Below are 24466 nucleotides of genomic sequence, written 5' to 3'. Positions count from 1 at the left end.
CAATACAACGATAGTGTGACAGGCAAGTTTCAGCTGGCAAAGTGTCACGATTCAGACAACAGAGCAGCTAAGCATAGCAAGTGGCTAGTTTAGTCAGTATACTAGTACTCTTTAGAAAGCATGAGACATATATTACCTGGAGGAGACTTCGTCAGAGAGTTGCCTGTGAATTAAAAATACAACGAGATCAGCAAAGGATAGTAAGATATATACTGAAAGTATCATAACAAAATGCCAGCTACTGCCATGGTCAAAGAATAGATTATGATAGCTGAACAAGTAAAGGTCAAACTAGATAATTTTCAGAACCGGTTTAACAACCACATGATAAAACAATGCATCCAAGACTGGGCTTAGACTAATATCCTCATAGCATAATCTGACATCAAGCAAATATTATAAGAACAGTGAAAATGTATGTTCACTGCAAATGAATATGGACCAAGTGTTCTCATTAACTACTTAAAGAATTAGTTTCATATTGTTGCATGAGAATTGTAGAGAGAAAAGATACATGGTTCTACTTCTGGGATTGGTTACATCTCTTATTGTTCACATTCTTGTCAAAGGACTTTAACCATTAATTATCAGAAGAACTAATGCACATTTAAACACCCTGAATCCGGAAGAAGTAATACAACACTACATAGTACCTCTGTAGTTTCCATGCCAAACTTTGGGTGATATTGTCACGCCCAATATGTGATACTATCCTAAAGAGACTCGAAGGTCCCACCAAGGATAGAACCGCATATTGAAACGCTTTTGCAAGGTGGATATCATTACATCAACATTACATAATAGATGGGGATACATACAAGAGGCATACAATGCCACACGAATACAACAACATTATACATAAGAGCACCATCCGACTATGGATGAAACACAAACAGAAACTCAAACGACATCCACCCTGCTAGCCCAGGCTGCCGACCTGGAATCTATCCCCTGCTCGAAGAAGAAGCAGAAGAAGAAGTCCAAAACAAGCAAACATCGCTCTCGCGTCATGATCATCGCATAAACCTGTACCTGCAACTGTTGTTGTAGTAATATGTGAGCCACGAGGACTCAGCAATCCCATTACCATGGGTATCAAGACTAGCAAAGCTTAATGGGAAAGGAAGGGGTAAAGTGGTGAGGTTGCAGCGGCGTCTAAGCATATATGGTGGCTAACATACGCAAATAAGAGCGAGAAGAGAAGCAAAGGAACGGTCGTGAAGCTAGCAATGATCAAGAAGTGATCCTGAACTCCTACTTACATCAAACATAACCCAAAACCGTGTTCACTTCCCGGACTCCGCCGAGAAGAGACCATCACGGCTACACACGCGGTTGATGCGTTTTAATTCGGATCTGGTGTCAAGTTATCTACGACCGGACATTAACAAATTCCCATCTGCCCATAACCGCGGGCACGGCTTTCGAAAGATAATACCCTGCAGGGGTGTCCCAACTTAGCCCATGATAAGCTCTCGCGATCAACGAAGGATATACCTTCTCCCAGGAAGACCCAATCAGACTCGGAATCCCGGTTTACAAGACATTTCGACAATGGTAAAACAAGACCAGCAAAGCCGCCCGATGTGCCGACAAATCCCGATAGGAGCTGCACATATCTCGTTCTCAGGGCACACCGGATAGGTCAGCCTATGAGTAAAACCAGACCTCGAGTTGCCCCGAGGTGGCCCCGCAGTCTGCCCATTTCGGACCAACACTCGAAGGAGCACTGGCCCAGGGGGTGGTGGTTAAATAAAGATGACCCTCGGGCTCCGGAAACCCAAGGGAAAAAGGGCTAGGTGAGGCAAATGGTAAAACCAAGGTTGGGCCTTGCTGGAGGAGTTTTATTCCAAGCGAACTGTTAAGGGGGTCCCATAAATCACCCAACCGCGTAAGGAACGCAAAATCTGGGAACATAACACCGGTATGATGGAAACTTGGGCGGCAAGAATGGAACAAAACACCAGTCATAAGGCCGAGTCTTCCACCCTTTACCAAGTATATAGATGCATTAATTAAATAAGAGATATTGTGATATCCCAACATAATCCTGTCCATCATGGGGCAATCTTCAACTTCGCCTGCAACTAACAACGCTATAAGAGGGGCTGAGCAACAGCGGTAACGTAGCCAAGCAACGGTTTGCATAGGAAGGGTGAAAAGGTTAGAGGCTGACATGGCAATTTGGGAGGCTTGAAGAGTAAATGATAGGTAGCGCAGCATAGCGATAGAACGAAGCAACTAGCATAGCAATGATAGTAATGAGATCCAAGGAAACAGTCATCTTGCCTGAAATCCCGCTAGGAAGAAGAACGAGTCCATGAAGAAGACGAACGGATGAAGACGAACCAAGCGTAGACGAACGAATCCTCATGATCGCAACGAAACAGGAACTATCGAGAAGAAGCACACAACATAGTAAACACACAACATATATACATGACATGATGCACAACCAAACATGATGCATGACAAGGCTACATGGAGCTACTCATGGCAAAAGATCATGCATACAAGAGCAACACATCAAAGCAAGTTTAAATGAGGCCGGAAACAACATATAACAATTCCGGTAAGTCCTCATATGCAAATTTCAAAATAGGTCCAGATCTGAATAAAAATTATGTTCAAGTTGTTAAACAGAAAGTTAAGATGCACAAAGATGATCTACACGAAATTCTAGTGAAGTTACATATAAAGTTCATTTAGTTCGGAGCTACGGCCTAGAAGATATGAGCAAAACAAGTTAAACATGGCATTGATGCAAAATGCATACAAACATCAAGCAAACACCTCAAAACAAGGATGCGACAAGATATGATAGGTCAAAGTAGCACACATATTATGAGTTTTTCTGGGGACTTAGTCGATTTTCACCTCGTGGAAAAGTCAACGGCGGAGTGGATCGGGTCGGGAGAGGTGGATCCGGGTGCGGGCAAGGTGGATCCGGGTGCGGGTGAGGTCCGGCGAGGTCGGAGGAGGAGCTCCGGCGAGCAGGCCGGCCGGCTGACGACGGGGAAGGTGGGACCAGCGAGGGAGGCGGCGGGATCCGCGGCCGGCGGAGGGCTCTGGCCAGATCCAGGGCCGGCGGCGTCGGGCGGCGCGCGGGGCGGCGCCAGGCGGCTCGGGACGACCGGGCGGCGAGGGGGAGGCGGCAGTCGACGGCGGGGTCGGCGACGGCAGGGATGGACGGAGCTGGCGGCGGAGGCGGGCTCCGGCGAGCGCGGGAGCTCCAGGCGCGGCGGCGGGGATCCAGCCGGGCGGCGGCGGCGGAGCACGCGAGGGCGCGGGATAGCGTGCGCGGGCCCGGGCGGGCCTGCCCTGGGCCCCGCGGGCCGGCGGCGGCGGCTGGCGGCGAAGGGCCACACGGCAGGCGCTGGCTGGACGGGAGCGGCGGCGCGGCTGAGGGCGGACGTGTCCGGCTGCGGCCGGACGTGTCCGGTGGCGGCGGGGAGGATTAGCGTAGGGTTTCGTTTGCGGGATTTTTCGGGGAGGGGCACATATTTATAGGTAGAGGGAGCTAGGAGACTCCAAATGAGGCATGATTTTCGCCCACACGATTGTGATCAAATGACCGAGAGCATGGAGGGGGTTAGGATGGGTTTTGGGCCACGTTGGAGGGGTGTTGGGCTGCAAGACAAAAGAGGCTTTTACGGTTACCCGGTTAACCGTTGGAGTATCAAACAGACTCCAAATGGCATGAAACTTGACAGGCGGTCTACCGGTGGTATACCAGGGCCGCTTGGCAAACCTCGGGCCATTCTGAGAAAGTTTAACACCCGCTGACAACAGGAGAGAAAAGGGGGACACCGGAGGACATAGGAGTGCCGGATGTCAAAACGGACAACGGGGAAAATGCTCGGATGCATGAAATGAACATGTATGCAAAATGAGATGCACATGATGACATGGCAAAATGCAACACGCAAGCAAATGACATGGCAACTATGGCAAATAACTGGAAGAGACCTGGCGCATCGAATCCGGGGCGTTACAACACTCCTCCACTAACAAGAGATCTCGTCCTGAGATCTTAGGACCGAGCCGGAAGGGAAAAGGGAGGAGGTGAAACAAGAACTCAAGAGAAGAAGCAAAAAAATCGAGAGCACTCGAGAAGAAGAGAGGAACGACGAGAATGATGAGAATCGAAAGCTCACGGAATCCGATGGACTATGAAACCACTCCGGTTAGAACGAGATAAGAAACGAATAAGACTGAAAGGATTTAGGCAGCACTCCGGCTAAAACATGGAGGAAAAGAACATGAGCTTGAGAGGATGGAATGATACTTGATGAAGACATGACACAAAACCTCCGGAAAGAATTGAAATAGAATGAAAAGAACTTAGAAGGAAGGATTTAATGGAGTTGTTGAGAAAATCAACAACGAAAGAATAAGCTTGTTGTGGTCTTATGGTAACATCTCAAGATCATAAGGTGATAACCGGCCACAAACGGAAATGATTGGATAGATGAGGATAACGAAGAAATGCAAAACACTACTTCAAGAGAAAACGGAGAATTAGTTACACTTCGAGATGCGAGAAGAAAAAAATACTTGAGCTCCACCAACAAAAATCTTGATGAACACTTGAAGAATGAATTAAATCATGAAGAACCACCATGAAGAACTCCGGTAACAAAAGGATGATGAGATAGGAATGAAGGATGAAAAGAATAAGACTAAAGCCTTGCATTGACTTAGATGGGGGTTTTGACGACATGGCCAAGGAAATTGAACTCCGGAAAAGAAAAGATGAAAACACTTGGAACTAGAATTTACTCATTAAGAACGAACTCCGAAGGAAGGGATTAATCACTTGGATGAAATAAGAATAAGATTTATTGTATGCTTATCCTTCATCAAATTAAATTGATGGCAAGCAATGGATTTTGCATACAACTTATTCTTCTTGAAAAGGATTGAGAAGTGACATATCGCAAACTTGAGAATGTCTTTATGAACCACCGGTAGGATTGGAAAGAACGAATGAATTAAAACGATAATCAAGGAAAAAGGAATCTGAAGGAACCACCGTAAGAATTCGAAAATGACTCACGAAAGAGAATGAATCACCGGGAAGAATTAGAAGAACCAATATGCTTGAGGGAATTTACATGCAAAAGAACAAAGAGATCATGAGTTGATTAAGAACACTTGAACGAAGCACCGAGATAATTAGAGAACGATAATTGGAATGATGGCCTTCGGTGAAAGAAACGGAAAAACAACTTCTGACATACTCCGGAAGAAAGAAAGAGAAGAAGGGTTGAACCAAAGATGAAAAGAATTTGAAAGCGATCTTGGAGAAGGCATGTGACTGATGAAATCCATTTTTACGTCACACTCTGAAAAGAATTGAGAATAACTCCGGGAAATTAGAAGAGTAAGGTAAGATCCTGGGAGAAGACCTGTGGGTTAGGGCCCACTAAAAGAAAACACCGTTGGAAAGGATGTTGAAGAGGTAGATGATGCACCAGAACGATTGAAATATTTGAATAAGGTGACAACCTCGAATTAATTCAAACAAAGACGAATCTCCTGAGATGTCTTGAACACTTCGGAAGGATAAATTGGCGAGAGGCGAACAAGCAAGGAGAACACTTGATCCAAGGAAAAGAATATGATCAACCCAAAAAACTTAAATTGAGTGCACTGGAAAAAGAAAGGGATGAAGAATGATGAACAAGACGAGAATTCACCGGTTGAAATAATTTACGAAAGACTGAAGAGGCCCCGCACGAATGAGATAGATGGTCGAGAGAGAGCCAGACTCCGGGAAGAAAAGGGGTGGTAGGGCGCGAAAACAAAAGCAACTTGGAAGGGAAACCGACGGATAACTTGAAGAGAAAACACCGGTTGAAATCATTGAGGAAAGAAAGCAAAGACTTCGCACGAGTAGGATGGATACTCGATTACGGACTCCGGTTCCGAGAAGAAAAGGTGTGGCCGGGTGGGAAAAGAAGACAACTGCGGGCAGAGAAACAACTTCGTTGAGAGCGGACAGTGGATTGAACTTGGCAAAGACGAAGAGGCTCGAGTCGACTTGACGAGAGATGCACCGGATAAAAGAGGATGGACAACACACGAAACTAACCGCGTGATCCTAAAGAAAAATTTGAAGGGAAGAGGAATAGTTCAAAACACCTACGTCAAGATTCCTCACCAGAGCGACGAAGGGGCTGAGGAGTAAAAAGAATTCCTACTCTCCGATATAACTAGACTCCGAAAAGTTTTCTTCTAGACTCAACAACAGCCAAACTACATGATCAATCAAGGGGGCTCCTAAGGTCGGTCGAGGCTCTGATACCAACTTGTCACGCCCAATATGCGATACTATCCTAAAGAGAATCGAAGGTCCCACCAAGGATAGAACCGCATATTGAAACGCTTTTGCAAGGTGGATATCATTCCATCAACATTACATAATAGATGGGGACACATACAAGAGGCATACAATGCCACACGAATACAACAACATTATACATAAGAGCACCATCCGACTACGGATGAAACACAAATAGAAACTCAAACGACATCCAGCCTGCTAGCCCAGGCTGCCGACCTGGAACCTACCCCCTGATCGAAGAAGAAGCAGAAGAAGAACTCCAAAACAAGCAAACATCACTCTCGCGTCATCATCATCGCATAAACCTGTACCTGCAACTGTTGTTGTAGTAATCTGTGAGCCACGAGGACTCAGCAATCCCATTACCATGGGTATCAAGACTAGCAAAGCTTAATGGGAAAGGAAGGGGTAAAGTGGTGAGGTTGCAGCGGCGTCTAAGCATATATGGTGGCTAACATACGCAAATAAGAGTGAGAAGGGAAGCAAAGGAACGGTCGTGAAGCTAGCAATGATCAAGAAGTGATCCTGAACTCCTACTTACGTCAAACATAACCCAAAACCGTGTTCACTTCCCGGACTCCGCCGAGAAGAGACTATCACGGCTACACACACGGTTGATGCGTTTTAATTCAGATCTGGTGTCAAGTTATCTACGACCGGACATTAAAAAATTCCCATCTGTCCATAACCACGGGCACGACTTTCAAAAGATAATACCCTGCAGGGGTGTCCTAACTTAGCCCATGATAAGCTCTCATGATCTACGAAGGATATACCTTCTCCCAGGAAGACCCGATCAGACTCGGAATCCCGGTTTACAAGACATTTCGACAATGGTAAAACAAGACCAGCAAAGCCGCTCGATGTGCCGACAACTCCCGATAGGAGCTGCACATATCTTGTTCTCATGGCACACGGCATAGGTCATCCTACGAGTAAAACCAGACCTCGAATTGCCCCAAGGTGGCCCCGCAGTCTGCCCATTTCGGACCAACACTCGAAGGAGCACTGGCCCGGGGGGGTTAAAAAAAGATGACCCTCGGGCTCCGGAAACCCAAGGGAAAATGGGCTAGGTGAGGCAAATGGTAAAACCAAGGTTGGGCCTTGCTAGAGGAGTTTTATTCAAAGCGAACTGTCAAGGGGGTCCCATAAATCACCCAACCGCGTAAGGAACGCAAAATCCGGGAACATAACACCGGTATGACGGAAACTAGGGCGGCAAGAGTGGAACAAAACACCAGGCATAAGGCCGAGTCTTCCACCCTTTACCAAGTATATAGATGCATTAATTAAATAAGAGATATTGTGATATCCTAACATAATCCTGTCCATCATGGGGCAATCTTCAACTTCGCCTGCAACTAACAACGCTATAAGAGGGGCTGAGCAACAGCGGTAACATAGCCAAGCAACGTTTTGCGTAGGAAGGGTGAAAAGGTTAGAGGCTGACATGGCAATTTGGGAGGCTTAAAGAGTAAATGATAGGTAGCGCAGCATAGCAATAGAATGAAGCTACTAGCATAGCAATGATAGTAATGAGATCCAAGGAAATGGTCATCTTGCCTGAAATCCCGCTAGGAATAAGAACGAGTCCATGAAGAAGACGAATGGATGAAGACGAACCAAGCGTAGATGAACGAATCCTCAGATCGCAACGAAACAGGAACTATCGAGAAGAAGCACACAACATAGTAAACACACCACATATATACATGACATGATGCACAACCAAACATGATGCATGACAAGGCTACATGGAGCTACTCATGGCAAAAGATGATGCATACAAGAGCAACACATCAAAGTAAGTTTAAATGAGGCCGGAAACAACATATAACAATTCCGGTAAGTCCTCATATGCAAATTTCGAAATAGGTCCAGATCTGAATAAACCTTATGTTAAAGTTGTTAAAGAGCAAGTTAATATGTACAAAGATGATTTACACGAAATTCTAGTCAAGTTACATATAAAGTTCATTTAGTTCGGAGCTACGGCCTAGAAGATATGAGCAAAACAAGTTAAACATGGCATTGATGCAAAATGCATACAAACATCAAGCAAACACCTCAAAAAAGGATGCAACAAGATATGACAGGTCAAAGTAGCACACATATTATGAGTTTTTCTCGGGACTTAGTCGATTTTCACCTCGCGGAAAAGTCAACGGCGGAGTGGATCGGGTCAGGAGAGGTGGATCCGAGTGCAGGCGAGGTGGATCCGGGTGCGGGTGAGGTCCGGCGAGGTCAGAGGAGGAGCTCCGGCGAGGAGGCCGGCCGGCTGACCACGGGGAAGGCGGGACCAGCGAGGGAGGCGGCGGGATCCGCGGCCGGCGGAGGGCTCCGGCCAGATCCGGGGCCGGCGGCGTCTAGCGGCGCGCGGGGCGGTGCGAGGCGGCTCGGGACGACCAGGCGGCGAGGGGGAGGCGGCGGTCGGCGGCGGGGTCGGCGACGGCGGGGCCGGACGGAGCTGGCGGCGGAGGCGGGCTCCAGCGAGCGCAGGAGCTCCGGGCGCGGCTGCGAGGATCCGGACGGGTGGCAACGACGGAGGGCCGGGCGGCGGAGCGCGCGAGGGCGCGGGAAGGCATGCGCGGGCCCGGGCGGGCCTGCCCTGGGCCCCGCGGGCCGGCGGCGGAGGGCCACGTGGCAGGCGCTGGCTGGACGGGAGCGGCGACGCGGCTGAGGGCAAACGTGTCCGGCTGCAGCTGGACGTGTCCGGTGGCGGCGGGGAGGATTAGGCTAGGGTTTCGTCTGCGGGATTTTTCGGGGAGGGGCACATATTTATAGGTAGAGGGAGCTAGGAGACTCCAAATGAGGCACGGTTTTCACCCACACGATCGTGATCGAATGACCAAGAGCATGGAGGGGGTTAGGATGGGTTTTGGGCCACTTTGGAGGGGTGTTGGGCTGCAAGACAAAAGTGGCTTTTACAGTTACCCAGTTAACCGTTGGAGTATCAAACGGACTGGAAATGGCACGAAACTTGACAGGCGGTCTACCGGTGGTATAGCAAGGCCGCTTGGCAAAGCTTGGGCCATTCCTAGAAAGTTTAACACCCGCTCACAACAGGAGAGAAAAGGGGGATGCCGGAGGACATAGGAGTGCCGGATTGCAAAACCGACAACGAGGAAAATGCTCGGATGCATGAAACGAACACGTATGCAAAATGAGATGCACATGATGACATGGCAAAATGCAACACGCAAGCAAATGACATGGCAACTACGGCGAATAACTGGAAGACACCTAGCGCATCGAATCCGGGGCGTTACAGATATCAAACTATTAGAAAGCATGATCATGAGAACAACATCAGTTTGAAAGATATTATAACCCCTCCTGGTAACAAATATTCATCTACTCATTTGTAGATACCTAGGAGTAACAAGACTGCACTTGCCAATAATGTTTTATTTATGCTTCTCAAGGACGAACTCCTAAACTGAACATAAAAAACTGTGTGCACATCTCCAAGTTGTAGAAGGAAAAGGTGCAACACTAAAAAAAACTATCAAACTAATAGATCCATTAATCAATTATGGACTTCGTACATGTTACATCTATCATGAGCAATCTCAGAGTTTTGGGTAGATTTCTCAACCTGGCAACCAAAGAAAGAGACGATCCCTTCTTTCTACTTCGTTAGTGGCCAGAAAGAATAGTAATTAATGTTTCATATTGTTGCATGAATCCAAACTCACAGGAAAATTCACTAATTGAGCCTAGCTACTTAAAGAAAGAATCTCTAGGTGGATGCTTAGTTGAGACTAGTATCCTCTAAAATGCATCTAAATATCATCTTGGTTGCACTGCATCAAGCTTAGAGATTTGAACATTTGGCAAACCCTAGCTACTTAATTCTCCAACCCCCTTTCCTTGTCCAAATTTCTCCAACCCCCAACCCTAGAACACATCAGAAGGAAATCAAGAGGGGGAAGAGGGGGAAGCGGCTCGGGTGCTCACTGGGGAGGTCGAGGGCGACTCGGGGCAGCCAGAGCTAGTCGAGGCGGCGTGAATTCAGCGTCGAGCGGTGGCGGTCCTCCTGGGAAGGCCGCGCGGTCGAGGGCCTCGAGCGGTGGCGGTCCTCCTAGGCGTCCGAGCTCGTCCGGGTCCTCGTAGTCGAAGAGGAAGACGGCGGCGGTCCTCCTGGGCAGGCTGCGCGGTGTTGGACGGCGAGCACGTTGAGGGCGCAGGCGGGGCCACGGGGGGAGGGGGCGCTTGGGCGGGAGGACGTCGAGGGCGCTCAGCTCGGGGACAGCGAGGGAGACAGCACTCGGCTCGGGGACAGCGAGGGAGGCGGCGCTCGGCTCGGGGACGGCGAGGGCGGCGACGTACGGTTGGGGTCGAGTGGGGGATCTGGCGAGGGAGGGTGGGAGGCCACAGTGCGAGGGGAATAGGTGGAGTGGGGGAGGGTTCTAATGGCGCACCTCCCCCTAGTGCGCCATAAGTACGACGATTCTAATGGCGCACCTTCCCCTAGTGCGCCATTAGAATTTTGTTTTAATTATTAGCCCGACTGGTCAGGTTATATTCCACCTAACCCTATCTCCATCAGAACATGCCCACTAGCCCGACTGGTTAGCACGCAACACACACACTAGGAGGTCCTGGGTTTGATTCCCAGGCTCCCCAATTTTTGTTTTTATGCATTTAAAATGTTGTTTGATATTTATTTGTGTTTAAGTATGTTCAAACTTGTTTAAATCATAACAATAATATTTTTTTAATAAAAACAGTAATATTTTTTTTAAATATCATCAAATTTGTTATTTGAAAATATTTATGAATATGAAAAAATATCATCAAATTTATTATTTGAAAATATCATCAAATTTGTTATTTGAAAATATAATCAAATTTGTTTTTTTTGCAATTTTAGTTGCATTCATTTGTGACGGTGGAGCGGGCCGGGGAGGGTGCGGGGGAGAGGGTCGGGGGGTCGTCAGTGGCGGTGGAGTGGGGGAGGGTGCGGGTCGGGGGTCGGCGATGGTGGCCGGTGGAGCTGGGGAGGGTGCGGTGCCTTGTCGGCGACGGTGGAGTGGGGGAGGGTGCGGGCCAGGGGTCGGCGGCGGCCGCCAGTGGAGCGGGGGAGGGTGCGGTGGGTCGTCAGCGACGGTGGAGTGGGGAAGGGTGCGGGCCGGGGGTCGGCGGCGGCGGCCGGTGGAGGGGGTGCGGTGGGTCGGCGGCGGCGGTGGAGTGGGGGAGGGTGCGGGGGGGCGGCGGCGGCGGCCGGTGGAACGGGGGAGATGGTGCGAGGGGGGGTGCTCGATGGCGAGGGGGACCGGATCTGGCGAGGTGGGATAGCAATCGAGATGGAGGGGGATCGAGATCGAGTGTCCATGAAATTTAAAAACATTCATGAGTTCAAAAAGTGCCCATCAAATACAATCGAGAAATGAAGGCTACAATTTAAATACAATCGATCTTACCTAGCTATCTGTTCACAATCTTCTTGCCCTTATTTTTCGTAAATGGAGTTCTTCTCTTGAACGGACGTCCTTTAGGTAGGGTGGTCCTGCTTCTTCTTGTGGCATATGCTGATACTTCATCGTTGTCGTCATGTTCCATCTCCGGGTCGCCGTACTTGTCGAAGTCTTGCTCATTGGTGACTCCATCCATTCCGATGATCTTCCTTTTGCCTCTCCTCATGACAACACGACTGGGCTTTGGTGGGTCTGTAATGAAGAAGCATTGGTCCACTTGGGAAGCCAGTACCCATGACTCATTTTTCGCGGTGATGTTTGCGCCCGCGGTCTTGGATTTGGCTTCGGGTATAACTATGGTGGTGAAATACCGGTCTTCTTTTATGACGCTCTTGTCCCATCTGACACGGAACATCAGGACCTTCTCTCCAGCATAGCTCAGCTCCCAGATCTCCTCGATCCTTCTGTAGTATTTGTCCTTGTCGTTACCGGTGTAGGATTCCATCGTTACCCTGGAGTTTTGGTAACCATCGCTCATCATGTCCTTGTCCTCGGTGTAGAATGTGTAGCCTTTGATATCGTACGCCTCATAGGTCATCAGGTTGTGCTCGGTGCCCTGTGACAAGGTGAATATGAGTTGTTCTTCCGCGGAAGAATCCTCATGTAAAGGGTACGACAGAAGCTTCTGCTTGAACCAACGCGTGAAACATGAGTTGTGCTCTTTGATTATATCTCCGTCCGTCCTCTGTTGGCCTCGGTCATTGTACATCTTCTCAATAAAGGTTTTGTGCTCTACCACCCAAGGATCGACCACGTCTATGTGTTATAGCGCGACTAGGTTTGCTTTTTCAAAGTCGGCGAGTCGACCCTCGAAGTCGACATGCATTTCGTGGCGACCCTCATGGTGACCCCATCCAGCGAGCCTGCCGAGGTGCCTGTTGACGGGCAGACTAACGGGGTCCTCGATGCCTAGATAATTCATGCAGTAGGAGATGCACTCTTCGGTCAGAAAGCCCCTGGCTATGCTTCCTTCTGGACGTGACATGTTGCAAACGTATCCTTTGATGACACCATTCATCCTTTCGAACGGCATCATGCTGTGCAGGAACGTCGGCCGAGTTGGATGATATCCTCCACGATATGGACCAGCAGATGCACCATAACGTCGAAGAATGCGGGAGGGAAGTACATCTCAAGCTCGCATAGTATCACCACGATCTCTTCCTGTAGCCTTCTGAGTTGCCTCACGCCAACCGACTTCCGAGAGATGACGTCGAAAAAGTTGCATAGGCCAAATAGCGTTTCATGGACGTGCGCGTCCATGATCCCACGGATTGCAACTGGAAGTATCTGCGTCATCAGCACGTGACAGTCGTGAGACTTCATCCCGCTGAACTTCTGCTTCGCTGGGTCTAGGTATCTGCTTATCTTCCCCGTGTAACCGTAAGGAAGTTTTACTCCTACGAGGCAGGTGAAAAACTGATTGATCTCCTCCTGACTTAGAGTGAAGCACGCGGGAGGGTAGTCATTTCCGGTCTTCTTGGCCTTTTTGCCTTTGCGACGACTTTCCGTGTCCTGCTTCGCCTCATCATCATCATCATTAGCGTGAAGCTCCTCCCTGATGCCCATTGATTTCAAGTCTGCCCTTGCTTTTGGCCCATCTTTGGTCCTCTCTGGCATGTTGAGCAGGGTACCAAGCAGACTCTCGCACACATTCTTCGTGATATGCATGACATCAAGACTGTGAGGCACACGGTGGATCTTCCAGTACGGCAAGTCCTAGAAAACAGACCTCGTTTTCCATACCTTCAGCAGAGGCTCTGGTGCCTTTTGCTTCTTTCCCGGCAGTGGGCAATCTTTCCAATTTTTCAACAGCTCGTCTATTTCCTCGCCGCGCCCCGTACGTGGGCGTCTTCGGGGTTCGGTTTCACCATCGAACAGATCCTTTTGTTTCCTCCACGGGTCATCGTCGTGAAGCCACCTTCGATGTCCCATGAACATGGTTTTCGAAGACCCAGGATCTCTATCTAGCTGGCGATACGTTGTGTCATCCATGCACCTAACACATCCAGAAAATCCGTGGACCACCTGCCCCGCGACATATCCGTAACTGAGATAGTCGTGCACCGTCGTGAGCAGTGCGGCTCTCATAGGGAAATATTCTTTCTCTGCGGCGTCCCACGTATTGGCTGGTGTTTTCCACAGCGTGTCTAGCTCCTCTTTCAGCAGCCCCAGATACAGATTGATGTTGTTCCCTGGTTGTTTCGGCCCTTCAATTAGCATACTCATGTGAATGTACTTCCTCTTCATGCACAACCAGGGGGGAAGATTGTACATCCACACAAAGACAGGCCAGGTGCTATGTGTGCTTCTCTGGCTGCCAAACAGATTGACTCCATCGGTGCTCGCGCCCAGCACGATGTTCCTTGGATCCTTCCCAAATTCTGGGTGTTCGAAGTTCAACGCTTGCCACTGGCTCCCATCCCTAGGGCGACTCATCATCTGGTCTTTTTTATTTATCTCCGGATCATTTGCGTCATCTTCTTGCTTCTGCTCCTCCCTATCCGCGTGCCAACGCAGGAGCTTTGCTACCTTAGGGTCCATGAAATACCGCTGTAGATGAGGAGTGATCGGAAAGTACCACACCACTTTTCGAGGAGCTTTCTTCCTCTTCTTGTATCGAGTGACGCCGCACACCGAACATATGGTAGACTCCGCGTGCTCGTCCTGATAAATGATGCAATTGTTCATGCACACATGGTATTTCACATGCGGTACATCCAGAGGACACACGATTTTCTTCGCGTCCTCGAAACTGGTCGGGCACTTGTTCCCCTTGGGAAGACGTTCGCGCCAGAATGACATGTTCTCGTCGAAGCATGTGTCGGTCATTTTGTGTTTTACCTTCATCTCCAGAGCCATGGGCGTTACTTTCAGGCGGGTATCCTCAGGCCTGCATCCTTCATACAATGGAGTAACCGCGTCTATCTCGAGTTGATCCGGCTTGGCTTTCTCTCGGGCGGCAGCTCTTGCATTATCCGTCTGCTTGAGAAGCAGCTCTTGAACATGAGGGTCCTGCACCTAGCCCATCGATGGTCCATCGTCGTCTGCTCCGCCGGCACCTTCATCTTCATGATCACGCCTTTCGTCTGCTCCGGCATCCTACTCATCATCATGTCCTGCATCTTCTACATGATGACTATGTACAGCATCACCGTCGTGATCATGTCCTGGAGATTCTTCGTCTTCTCGCCCGCCCGATCCGCGGTGGTTGTCTTGCTGCCCTTCCTCATTTCTTGCCCGCCCCCCATGGACGACTTCATAGTCATCTTCATCACCTTGCCACCGATAGCCATCCATGAAACCACGCAAGAGCAGGTGGTCAAGCACCTGCCCGGAATCCGGGTCCGCAATAAGGCTCTTCAGCTTGCATCTTCGACACGGACATATTATCTCCATCTCATTCTTTTCAAGCATCTCGGCCTTCATGGAGCTCAAAAACCTATTAACGATGCCTTCGGTCATCGTGCGGACCATGGTCGCCTGCAGGGTAGAGCAAAACGATATTTTAGAACCAAGAAAAAATTTGGCATGACTTTCCCTAAAAATAGGACAAAAAAGAATGCATAGTGCCAAAATTCTCGCCGAAACGGAAATGAATCAACATTCCGGCAAAATATTGGCAACTATCGCATTTCAAATACCGGTACGTGCAAACACAAACATATATGCAACACCACAAACATATGCAACACCAAGAACATACATAGATCTAGCTAGGCCACAAAAAGTGCATGTGCACGTTGTTGGAGAGGGAGAACAACATAAAGATAGCTTCCCCCCTTACTTACCTATCAAAAAAAGGTAATTTATGTTGGAAATATGCCCTAGAGGCAATAATAAATTAGTTATTATTATTATATTTCCTTGTTCATTATAATCGTTTATTATCCATGCTATATTTGTATTGATAGGAAACTTAGATACATGTGTGGATACATAGACAACACCATGTCCCTAGTAAGCCTCTAGTTGACTAGCTTGTTGATCAATAGATGGTTACGGTTTCCTGACCATGGACATTGGATGTCATTGATAACGGGATCACGTCATTAGGAGAATGATGTGATGGACAAGACCCAATCCTAAGCCTAGCTCAATGATCGTAGTTCGTATGCTAAAGCTTTTCTAATGTCAAGTATCATTTTCTTAGACCATGAGATTGTGCAACTCCCGGATACCGTAGGAATGCTTTGGGTGCACCAAACGTCACAACGTAACTGGGTGGCTATAAAGGTGCACTACGGGTGTCTCCGAAAGTGTCTGTTGGGTTGGCACGAATCGAGACTAGGATTTGTCACTCCGTGTAAACGGAGAGGTATCTCTGGGCCCACTCGGTAGGACATCATCATAATGTGCACAATGTGACCAAGGGGTTGATCATGTGATGATGTGTTATGGAACGAGTAAAGAGACTTGCCGGTAACGAGATTGAACAAGGTATCGACATACCGACGATCGAATCTCGGGCAAGTACAATACCACTGGACAAAGGGAATTGTATACGGGATTGATCGAATCCTCGACATCGTGGTTCATCCAATGAGATCATCATGGAACATGTGGGAGCCAACATGGGTATCCAGATCCCGCTGTTGGTTATTGACCGGAGAACATCTCGGTCATGTCTGCATGGTTCCCGAACCCGTAGGGTCTACACACTTAAGGTTCAATGACGCTAGGGTTATAAAGGAAGTTTGTATGTGGTTACCGAATGTTGTTCGGAGTCCGGATGAGATCCCGGACGTCACGAGGTGTTCCAGAATGGTCCGGATGTAAAGATTTATATATGGGAAGTCCTGTTTTGGTCACCGGAAAAGTTTCGGGTTTTATCGGTAACGTACCGGGACCACCGGGAGGGTCCCGGGGGTCCACCAAGTGGGGCCAACATCCCCGGAGGGCAGCATGGGCCAAGTGTGGGAGGGGGCCAGCCCCAGGTGGGCTGGTGCGCCCCCCACAGGGGCCCAAGGCGCCTAGGGTTTGGGGAGAGGGCGCACCCACCTAACTTGGGGGAAAAGTTTCCCCTCTCCCCCCCTTGGCCGCCCCCCCAGATGGGATCTTGGGCTGGCCGCTGCCCCTAGGGTGGAACCCTAGGTAGGGGCGCAGCCCCCCCTCTCCCCCTATATATAGTGGAGGCAAAGGGGCAGCCCAAGACACGAGGTTCTTCTCCTGTTGGCGCAGCCCTACCTCTCTTTCTCCTCATATCTCGTGGTGCTTAGCGAAGCCCTGCAGGATTGCCACGCTCCTCCACCACCACCATGCCGTTGTGCTACTGCTGGACGGAGTCTTCCTCAACCTCTCCCTCTCTTCTTGCTGGATCAAGGCATGGGAGACGTCATCGGGCTGTACGTGTGTTGAACGCGGAGGTGCCGTCCGTTCGGCACTAGGATCTCCGGTGATTTGGATTACGACGAGAACGACTCCTTCAACCCCGTTCTCTTGAACGCTTCCGCTTAGCGATCTACAAGGGTATGTAGATGCACTCTCCTCTCTCTCGTTGCTAGTCTCTCCATAGATAGATCTTGGTGACTCGTAGGAAAATTTTGAATTTCTGCTACGTTCCCCAACAGTGGTATCAGAGCTAGGTCTATGGCGTAGATTCTTTGCACGAGTAGAACACAAAGTAGTTGTGGGCGTTAATTTTGTTAAATATGCTTACCGTTACTAGTCCAATCTTGTTTCGACGGTATTGTAGGATGAAGCGGCCCGGACCGACCTTACACGTACACTTACGTGAGACAGGTTCCACCGACTGACATGCACTTGTTGCATAAGATCGCTAGCGGGTGCCAGTCTCTCCCACTTTAGTCAGATCGGATTCGATGAAAAGGGTCCTTATGAAGGGTAAATAGCAATTGACATATCACGTTGTGGTTTTTGCGTAGGAAAGAAACGTTCTTGCTAGAAACCCATAGCAGCCACGTAAAACATGCAAACAACAATTAGAGGACATCTAACTTGTTTTTGCAGGGTATGCTATGTGATGTGATATGGCCAAAAAGAATGTGATGAATGATATGTGATGTATGAGATTGATCATGTTCTTGTAATAGGAATCACGACTTGCATGTCGATGAGTATGACAACCGGCAGGAGCCATAGGAGTTGTCTTAATTTGTTGTATGACATGTGTGTCATTGAACAACGCCATGTAATTACTTTACTTTATTGCTAAACCGTTAGCCATAGTAGTAGAAGTAATAGTTGGCGAGACAACTTCACGAAGACACGGTGATGGAGATCATGATGATGGAGATCATGGTGTCATGCCGGTGACAATGATGATCATGGAGCCCCGAAGATGGAGATCAAAAGGAGCAAAATTATATTGGCCATATCATGTCATTTTTTGATTGCATGTGATGTTTATCATGTTTATGCATCTTATTTGCTTAGAACAACTGTAGCATAAATAAGATGATCTCTCTTAAAATTTTAAGAAAGTGTTCCACCTAACTGTGCACCGTTGCGAAAGTTCGTCATTTCGAAGCACCACGTGATGATTGGGTGTGATAGATTCTAACGTTCACATACAACGGGTGTAAGCCAGATTTATACACGTGAAACACTTAGGTTAACTTGACAAGCCTAGCATGTACAGACATGGCCTCGGAACACAAGAGACCTAAAGGTCGAGCATGAGTCGTATGGAGGATAAGATCAACATGAAGATGTTCACCCATGATGACTAGTCCGTCTCACGTGATGATCGGACACGGCCTAGTTGACTCGGATCGTGTAATCACTTAGATGACTAGAGGGATGTCTATCTGAGTGGGAGTTCATAAGATGAACTTAATTATCCTGAACATAATCAAAAGGTTTTTGCAAATTATGTCGTAGCTCGCGCTTTAGTTCTACTGTTTAGATATGTTCCTAGAGAAAATATAGTTGAAAGTTGACAGTAGCAATTATGCGGACAGTAGAAGGCTTATGTCCTTAATGCACCGCTCGGTGTGCTGGACCTCGAACGTGGTGATGTTGCGAACATCTGACATACACGTTTTGATGACTACATGATAGTTTGGTAATGTTAAATGGTTTAGAATTGAGGCACCGAAGACATTTTTGAAATGTCGCAGAACATATAAGATGTTTCGAGGGCTGAAATTGGGATTTCAGGCTCGTGCCCGCGTCAAGAGGTATAAGACCTCCGACGATTTTCTTAGCCTGCATAATAAGGGAGAAAAGCTCAATCTTGAGCTTGTGCTCAGATTGTCTGAGTACAACAATCACTTGAATCGAGTGGGAGTTGATCTTCCAGATGAGATAGTGATGTTTCTCCAAAGACATTGCCACCAAGCTACTAGAGCTTCGTGATGAACTATAACATAACAGGGATAGATATAATGATCCTTGATCTACTCGCAATGTTCGACACCACGAATGTAGAAATCAAGAAGGAGCATCAATTGTTGATGGTTAGTGAAACCACTAGTTTTAAGAAGGGCAAGGTTAATAAGGGGTACTTCATGAAACGGCAAATCAGTTGCTGCTCCAGTGAAGAAACCCAAGGTTGAACCCAAACCCGAGACTAAGTGCTTCTGTAATAAGGGGAACAACCACTGGAGCAGAATTACCCTAGATACTTGGTAGATGAGAAGGCTGGCGAGGTCGATAGAAGTATATTGGATATACATTATGTTAATGTGTACTTTACTAGTACTCCTAGTAGCACCAAGGTATTAGATACCGGTTCGGTTGCTAAGTGTTATTAACTTGAAATAAAAGAGCTACAGAATAAACGGAGACTAGCTAAAGGTGAGATGACGATGTGTGTTGGAAGTGTTTCCAAGGTTGATGTGATCAAGCATCGCCTGCTCCGTCTACCATAGAGATTGGTGTTAAACCTAAATAATTGTTATTTGGTGTTTGCGTTGAGCATAGACATGATTGGATTATGTATATCGCAATACGGCTATTCATGTAAGGAGAATAATGGTTACTCTATTTATTTGAATAATACCTTCAATGGTCTTGCACCTAAAAGAATGGTTCATTGAATCTCGATTGTAGTGCTACACATTTTCATGCCAAAAGATATAAGATAGTAATGATAGTACCACTTACTTGTGGCACTGCCATGTAAGTCATATTGGTATAAAACGCATGAAGAAGCTCCATGTTGATGGGTCTTTGGACTCACTCGTTTTTGAAAAGTTTGAGACATGCGAGCCATGTCTATTGGTGTATACGCATGAAGAAACTCCATGGAGATGGATCGTTTGGACTCACTTGATTTTGAATCGCTTGAGAAATGCAAATCATACCACATGGGCAAGATGACTGAAAAGCCTCGTTTTCAGTAAAATGGAACAAGATAGCAACTTGTTGGAAGTAATATATTTTGATGTGTGCAGTCCAATGAGTGCCGAGGCATGCAGTGAATATCGTTATGTTCTTACTTCACGGATGATTTAAGTAGATACTGAGTATATTTACTTGATGAAACACAAGTCTGAATTATTGAATGGTTCAAGTAATTTCAGAGTGAAGTTGAAGATCATCGTGACAAGAGGATAAAATGTCTATGATATGATCATAGAGATGAGTATCTGAGTTACGAGCTTTGGCACGCAATTAAGACATTGTGGAAATTGTTTCACAATTAATACCGCCTGGAACACCATAATGTGATGGTGTGTCCGAACATCATATTTGCACCCTATTGGATATAGTGCGTACCATGATGTATCTTATCGAATTACTACTATCGTTCATGGGTTAGGCATTAGAGACAACCACACTCACTTTAATCGGGCACCACGTAATTCCGTTGAGATGACACCGTTTGAACTATGGTTTGGAGAAACCTAAGTTGTCATTTCTTAAAAGTTTGGGGCTGCGACGCTTATGTGAAAAAGTTTCAGGTTGATAAGCTCGAACCCAAAGTGGATAAAATGCATCTTCATAGGACACCCAAAATAGTTGGGTATTCCTCCTAATTCAGATCCGAAAGCAATAGGGATTGTTTCTTGAATCGGGTCCTTTCTTGAGGAAAAGTTTCTCTCGAAAGAATTGAGTGGGAGGATGGTGGAGACTTGATGAGGTTATTGAACCGTCACTTCAACCAGTGTGTAGCAGGGCACAGGAAGTTGTTCATGTGGCACCTACACCAATTGAAGCGGAAGCTGATGATAGTGATCATGATGCTTCGAATCAAGTCACTACCGTACCTCGTAGGGTGACAAGGATGAGTACTACTTCAGAGTGGTACAGTAATCCTGTCTTGAAGGTCATGTTGTTAGACAACAATGAACCTACGAGCTATGGAGAAGCAATGGTGCACCCATATTCCAACAAATGGTTAGAAGCCATGAAATCCGAGATAGGATCCATGTATCAGAACAAAGCATGGACTTTGGTGGACTTGCCCGATGATCGGCAAGCCATTGAGATAAATGGATCTTTAAGAAGAAGACGAACGTGGACGGTAATGTCACTGTCTATGAAGCTCAACTTGTGGCGAAGAGTTTTTCACAAGTTCAAGGAGTTGACTACGATGAGATTTTCTCATCCGTAGCGATGCTTAAGTCCATCGGAATCATGTTAGCATCAGTTGGATTTATGAAATCTGGCAGATGGATGTCAAAATGAGTTTCCTTACCAGTCTTTGTAAGGAAACGTTGTATGTGATACAATTGGAAAGGTTTTGTCGATCCTAAGGATGCTAAAAGGTATGCTGGCTCCAGCGATCCTTCTAAGGACTGGAGTAAGCATCTCGGAGTTGGAATGTACGCTTTGATGAGATGATCAAAGATTTTGGGTTTATACAAAGTTTATGAGAAACTTGTATTTCCAAAGAACTGAGTGGGAGCACTATAGAATTTCTGATGAGTATATGTTGTTGACATATTGTTGATCAGAAATGATGTAGAATTTCTGGAAAGCATATAGGGTTATTTGAAAAGTGTTTTTCAATAGAAAACCTGGAATAAAGCTGCTTGAACATTGAGCATCAAGATCTATGAGGATAGATCAAAAACGCTAAATGGTACTTTCAAATGAGCACATACCTTGACATGATGTTGAAGGTGTTCAAGATGGATCAGTCAAGGAGTTCTTGCCTGAGTTGTAAGGTATGAAGTTAAGAGTTAAAGCTCGACCACGACAGAAGAGAGAGAAAGGACGAAGGTCGTCCCCTATGCTTCAGACGTAGGCTCTATAGTATGCTATGCTGTGTACCACACCGGAAGTGTGCCTTGCCACGAGTCAGCCAAGGGGTACAAGAATGATCCAGGAATGGATCATTGGACATCGGTCAAAATTGTCCTTGAAGTAAATAAAGGACATGTTTCTCGATTATGGAGGTGATAAAGAGTTCGGCGTAAAGGGTTACGTTGATGCAAGCTTTAACACCTATCCGAATGACTCTGAGTAGCAAACCGGATACGTATAGTGGAGCAACCATTTGGAGAAGCTCCAAGTGGAGCGTGGAAGCAGCATTTACAATATGACATAGAGAATTGCAAAATACATACGGATCTGAATGTTGCAGACCCGTTGACTAATAACCTCTCTCACAAGAAAAACATAATCAAACCCCAGAACTCATTGAGTCTTAATCACATGGTGATGTGAACTAGTTTAGTGACACTAGTAAACTCTTTGGATGTTGGTCACATGGCGATGTGACCTGTCAATGTTAATCCCATGGCGATGTGAACTAGATTATTGACTCTAGTGCAAGTGGGAGACTGTTGGAAATATGCCCTAGAGGCAATAATAAATTAGTTATTATTATTATATTTCCTTGTTCATGATAATCGTTTATTATACATGCTATAATTGTATTGATAGGAAACTCAGATACATGTGTGGATACATAGACAACACCATGTCCCTAGTAAGCCTCTAGTTGACTAGCTCGTTGATCAATAGATGGTTACGGTTTCCTGACCATGGACATTGGATGTCGTTGATAACGAGATCACATCATTAGGAGAATGATGTGATGGACAAGACCCAATCCTAAGCCTAGCTCAAAGATCGTAGTTCGTATGCTAAAGCTTTTCTAATGTCAAGTATCATTTCCTTAGACCATGAGATTGTGCAACTCCCGGATACCGTAGGAATGCTTTGGGTGCACCAAACGTCACAACGTAATTGGGTGGCTATAAAGGTGCACTACGGGTGTCTCCGAAAGTGTCTGTTGGGTTGGCACGAATCGAGACTGGGATTTGTCACTCCGTGTAAACGGAGAGGTATCTCTGGGCCCACTCGGTAGGACATCATCATAATGTGCACAATGTGACCAAGGGGTTGATCACGGGATGATGTGTTACTTAACGAGTAAAGAGACTTGCCGGTAACGAGATTGAACAAGGTATCGGCATACCGACGATCGAATCTCGGGCAAGTACAATACCGCTAGACAAAGGGAATTGTATACGGGATTGATCGAATCCTCGACATCGTGGTTCATCCGATGAGATCATCGTGGAACATGTGGGAGCCAACATGGGTATCCAGATCCCGCTGTTGGTTATTGACCGGAGAACGTCTCGGTCATGTCTGCATGGTTCCCGAACCCGTAGGGTCTACACACTAAAGGTTCGATGACGCTAGGATTATAAAGGAAGTTTGTATGTGGTTACCGAATGTTGTTCGTAGTCCCGGATGAGATCCCGGACGTCACGAGGTGTTCCGGAATGGTCCGGAGGTAAAGATTTATATATGAGAAGTCCTGTTTTGGTCACCAGAAAAGTTTCGGGTTTTATCGGTAACGTACTGAGACCACTGGGAGGGTCCGGGGGGTCCACCAAGTGGGGCCACCATCCCCAGAGGGCAGCATGGGCCAAGTGTGGGAGGGGGCCAGCCCCAGGTGGGCTGGTGCGCCCCCTCACAAGGGCCCAAGGCGCCTAGGGTTTGGGGAGAGGGCGCACCCACCTAACTTGGGGGGCAAGTTTCCCCTCTCCCCCCCTTGGCCGCCCCCCCAGATGGGATCTTGGGCTGGCCGCCGCCCCTAGGGTGGAACCCTAGGTGGGGGCGCAGCCCCCCCTCTCCCCCTATATATAGTGGAGGCAAAGGGGCAGCCCAAGACACGAGGTACTTCTCCTATTGGCGCAACCCTACCTCTCTTTCTCCTCATATCTCGCGGTGCTTGGCGAAGCCCTGCAGGATTGCCACGCTCCTCCACCACCACCACGCCGTTGTGCTGCTGCTGGACAGAGTCTTCCTCAACCTCTCCCTCTCTCCTTGCTGGATCAAGGCATGGAAGACGTCATCGGGCTGTACGTGTATTGAACGCGGAGGTGCCGTCCGTTCGGCACTAGGATCTCCGGTGATTTGGATCACGACGAGTACGAATCCTTCAACCCGGTTCTCTTGAACGCTTCCGCTTAGCGATCTACAAGGGTATGTAGATGCACTCTCCTCTCTATCGTTGCTAGTCTCTCCATAAATAGATCTTGGTGACTCGTAGGAAAATTTTGAATTTCTGCTACGTTCCCCAACAATTTAACCACTTAATTTGGATGAATCTATGGTGCAAATGAGGTGAGGAGGGGGAGACAGCCGAGACAAGTTTGGAGGAGGAGGTGGAGAGAATGAAGTGGGGAAAGTGAGTGGGTAGGTGGACTGCCCAAAATATCTTGTTGGTCCCAGGTTACTAATGACGCACCACCTGCAAATGCTG

This window comes from Triticum aestivum, chromosome 5B (genome assembly GCF_018294505.1).
Source record: "Triticum aestivum cultivar Chinese Spring chromosome 5B, IWGSC CS RefSeq v2.1, whole genome shotgun sequence".
Classification (NCBI taxonomy): Eukaryota; Viridiplantae; Streptophyta; class Magnoliopsida; order Poales; family Poaceae; genus Triticum; species Triticum aestivum.
The sequence above is the reverse complement of the archived record's forward strand: the minus strand, read 5'-3'. Positions refer to the sequence as shown.